Genomic DNA, 5,000 nt, shown 5'->3' with positions numbered 1-5,000 from the left:
ATGTGCATTACAAATCATAAAACATATGCAAAAAGCAAAAACATACACAACACACCAATATTATACAACACAGACGTCTAACTACTAAGATTTCAACATGTCATTAAACAGGGTTCGATAAGAGTTTTTAATAGAGATTTAAATGACACCGTGTGGAGGCAATTCTAATGTGCAAAGGCAAACTGTTCCAGAGCTTCGGGGCAAAGGCACGGTCCCCCATAATTTACATCTAGACCTAGTAACAATGAAGAGTTTCTGCTCAGAGGACCTAAGTGATCTGGACGGTCAGTAAAGTTGTAACAAATCTGAAATATAAGATGGTGCAAGGCCATTTCAAGATTTAAAAACAATCAATAAAATCTTCAAATCAATCCTATAATGGACCGGCAACCAATGTAAAGAAAACAAAATGGGAGTAACGTGGTCCTGTTTCTGTGAACCTGTCAACAATCTAGCAGCAGCATTCTGGACCATTTGAAATCCTGATGACATGGATTGACTAATCCCTACATCCAGGGAATTACAGTATTCCAGGCGTGAAGACACAAAAGCATCACTCTCTCAAAATCAGACAAGGACAAAAATGGCTTGACCTTTGCCAGTGTTCTTAACTGAAAAAAGCCTGATCTGACAATGGCATTAATCTGTTTGTCAAATATATAGTCGTCAAAAAGTACCCCTACATTTTTTACCATGGATTTACAATAAATAAATAAAGGGCCTGAATCAATATTAGGGGATATAGATGCATTAGAGGGTGCAAACGCAATAGTCTCTGTTTTACATTCATTTAGATGCAAGAAGTTCACAGCCAACCATGTTTACATGCAAGAAGAGGTCCTAAAGAGTTACTTTCCTTCCTTACTGGCACATATATTTGAGTATCATCAGCATAACAGTGATTTTTTTTTAAAAGAGACCCAATTGGAAGCATATATAATGAAAACAAAATGGGTCCCAAAATGGGTCCTTGTGGAATCCCACATGTAAGAGGTGCCAAAGATGATGTCAATTCACCTAAGGAAACTGAAAAACTTCTACTACATTAGTATACTACTTTTACTAATGTAAAATAGGACTTAAACCAGTTTAAAACAGTACCTTGAATCCCTACCAATCGCTCAAGCTGTGCAATAAGAATTTCATGGTCTACGGTGTCAAATGCTGCACTAAGGTCTATTAACACCAGAGTTACAGAGTTACCAAAACATCATTAAGAACCTTTAAAAGTGCAGACACTATACTATAATGTTCCCTAAACCCAGATGGAAATACCTCAAAGAGAGAATTACTATTCAAATAAAAAAAGAAAACAGCTTTCTCCAACACTTTTGAGAGAAAGGGTCATTTTGAAATAGGTCTATAGTTCGAATAAACTGTAGGATCCAATTCAGATTTGTAATTAAAGGCTGCACCATGCCATGTTCATTTCCAGCACATCTCAAATTCTGATTGTGTTTATAGAATTCTGTGCTGGAAATGACGCTGATGGAAATTACGTTTTTAACGCTTTTCAAATAAAATGGCCGACTATTTTGTCTTGCTAAGACTCATTTCATAACTAACATTTCATGTGTCCTAAATACACAATCAAATCATATTTTACACTTTTGTCTGATTTGTCAAAATGACAGCTTGACTGGAAATGATGGCCAAATAATCTGGTAGAAATCTGGGTCTGAGACAAGACTAAACAGTCAAATCTATTTATGAAACACAAGATGAAGACCTGGTGAAAATGTAATCGGTTTTAATGTCACCAGACAGATAGATAGATAGATAGATAGATAGATAGATAGATAGATAGATAGATAGATAGATAGATAGATAGATAGATAGATAGATAGATAGATAGATAGATATTTACCCATAGATATATATAGAGAGAGAGATAGATAGATAGATAGATAGATAGATAGATAGATAGATAGATAGATAGATAGATAGATAGATAGATAGAAAGAAAGACATACAGACAGACAGACAGAAAGACAGACAGACAGACAGACAGATGGACAGACGCACAGACAGACAGATAGATTTACATTACTTGGATAAGGGTTTATGAAGGGACTCGTTACATAATCATGTTGTTTATTAATGACTAATAATTCATCTACAAATGTATAGTAAATCTTTGATATGCCATTATAACAACATGCTCAAAAAGGCAGCTTTCATGCAATAATAGCCAATAACTGAGTTATTTTACCTCACATTATTCAACAGTGGTAACCTATTGAGATGTGTCTGAATGTAAAGTGAAACTCTCGTTGCTAAAGGTTTTCTGCAAACTTCTGGCAAACATTTGTGCTGAATTGCAAGCTCATTTGCATATGAAAATGATAAGTGGCAAATTTAGAAGATTTTTTGTAAGGGAACTTACCTAACACAGCACAACACCACGACTGCTGTCTTATTTCCTTCATTTTGAAGATGACAGAGAGGAGAACAGGGAAGCAGAAGGGTTGCGCAATGACAGTTTTGGGTGTGGAAGAAAGAGTTGACAGTCAAATCTTCCACTCTTCCCCTCTTTTCCTTTCTTTCCTCTCAGAATTTCCCCATTCGCCTTGTTTGTGAAGGTTGTCTTCTTGATTCGAGTGACCTCTGTTCTTCGGCCGCCGTTCACATGTTTGCAGTGAAAGCTCTTGATAGGATAATGCTGGTCTTCGTGAAATGAGGTGAGGAAACTTTTGCTCAGTCTTGGCCTTGAGGCACGTTGTTCCTGTGTGGGTTGCTTTAAACAGTGCCAGCCAAACATACTGCCAGAAAAGACAGCTACATGTTTTACTTTGAAACAACTTTGTAATCTTTCTTTTGTATTTCTTTAATGCTTATTGATCACATTAAGGTTCTACACCTTTTTTTCTGTGAATCGATGTCAGCATGTTGTGAATTTGAGATGATAGATAGACGGACGGACGGACGGACGGACAGACAGATAGATAGATAGATAGATAGATAGATAGATAGATAGATAGATAGATAGATAGATAGATAGATAGATAGATAGATAGAAAGACATACAGACAGACAGAAAGATGGACGGATGGACAGACAGACAGATAGAAAGACAAAAAGACGGACAGGCAGAAAGAGACGGCTGGACGGACAGACAGATAGATAGAAAGACGTACGGACCGACCGCCCGACCGACCGACCGACGGATTATAAGTAAAAAAACTATATATTTCAATGTTACTGCTGAATATTCAGACATCTCAAACACAAAAAAAGTAGTTAGAGAGTGTAGGGACTCCGACTGGATAACTGCAGAGCTCTTTTGCCGCACTTTGTTGGCCACAATTCTCTGATTGGTGGATCTTTCTCTTCAGGATCATGGGTAGTGTACTTCTTCACCGGGAAACTTGCTATTAAACAAAAATATTAACAAAAGCACATGCCATCAATTAACAGCCTCGGAGCTCACAGGAACAATTTAAAGCTACAGAGTAATTGCCATGTGACAACTTGCCCCGATCTGTTTGTTGTGGATGTCTCAGCTCAGTATGAGTGTAAGATGGATGTGTCAGTTGCACACTAGCAGTAAAGGAGCGAGGCTTGAAGATAATCAGACAGCTCCTCTGTAGAGCACTTCTCAAGGCAAGATGTGCTGTTTATTTTTCTTGGCAGTGGAAGTGCTTTGGCAGTGTGTTGTCGAAGACCGCTCCAGTCACTTGAAACACTGCAGGTCAAAGGTCGGAGTGCTTAAAGTGTAGCAATTGTGCTCTATGACAGACATGGAGAGGCATAATTGTACGATAGTCAACCTTCGATTGTGAAAGTGATAACTGAAATAGCAAAGAAAAACAAATGTATTCTACGACTTGTGCATATTTACAGAATAACATGCTGTACGTGTCCTAACAGGCCAAGATATATTTGACTCAAGTATTTTTATTCAGTTGTGGTCGCATTCTGCATCCTGTTACTTTCACTTTCTTTCAGGTTATTAGGGTTTGAAACTCCACAAAACGTTCTGTAGTACAGCCCATTTCACGTCCACTTCATTTGATTTGCAGCACTTTGAAACTGCCCACCCCCTCCCATCCTGACATGCTCCCAAAAGTGTAAGGTCATTATTCAAATTGGGCATCAGTTAAGATAAGGAAAATGACTTTCTCTGTCTGGCCTTTGAAGTTTCTGGTTTTCCCCTAAGCTGCTGTGTCGGAGCAAACACTGAAGAGGGGGTCGAGCCGTGCTTGGCATTGACTTTGATCGTGTAGTTATAAAGTCTGACAGACATTTCTTTTTCTTTGTATGATGAAACTTACCATCAAACACTCTCGGACAGGAAGATGGCACCTCATTTATGGCATATAGGCAGTTAGGAGAATGAAGAAAAGTGAAATGTGTTGTACGTGAACTGGAGCAAATCCCAACACAATTCACACAATATTCTACCTTTTGAACAATCTGGTTGAATATGCAATTTCCTGCAGGCTTCTTGACAATAATGCATCTTGTTAAAGCTCTTTCTAGAACTTACTATAGTTAATAGTTTTTATGGATAATTAGTTGTGCTATCACACGACCGTAAAGTATGACTTTGTTTGGGGGTAAAAATGTGAGATTCGATTTTTTTTTACAATATTGGAAATAATGATTAATCCAAATAACATTCTTTTTAATATTGGAAACACAGTGATGTTCTCAATCATTTTGTTGAAAAAACGAATAACTTTGATGCAATCTATATGTCCAAATAGTGAAAACATCAATTCTTCTACCAAAATGAAACACAAAATGCAGCACATGTGCTTTTTAACCAGCTTATTAAAATGCACCATTTGTCAAATATACACTGTATTTATATTTATATTTATATTGTACATGTGGTTTTGTGTATGTCTGTGCATGGTCAAGATCATCATCTGTCCTTTATGAAACCATGGCTTTATCATGCAATGTGATAAAAAAAATCAACTGTGTTTCCATCCCGTCAAACACACACACACACACACTATGACATTAATATTTTCACTTGATGTTCTACACAC

This window comes from Xyrauchen texanus, chromosome 6, assembly GCF_025860055.1.
Source record: "Xyrauchen texanus isolate HMW12.3.18 chromosome 6, RBS_HiC_50CHRs, whole genome shotgun sequence".
In the NCBI taxonomy this organism is placed as follows: Eukaryota; Metazoa; Chordata; class Actinopteri; order Cypriniformes; family Catostomidae; genus Xyrauchen; species Xyrauchen texanus.
This window is presented reverse-complemented; position numbering follows the sequence as displayed.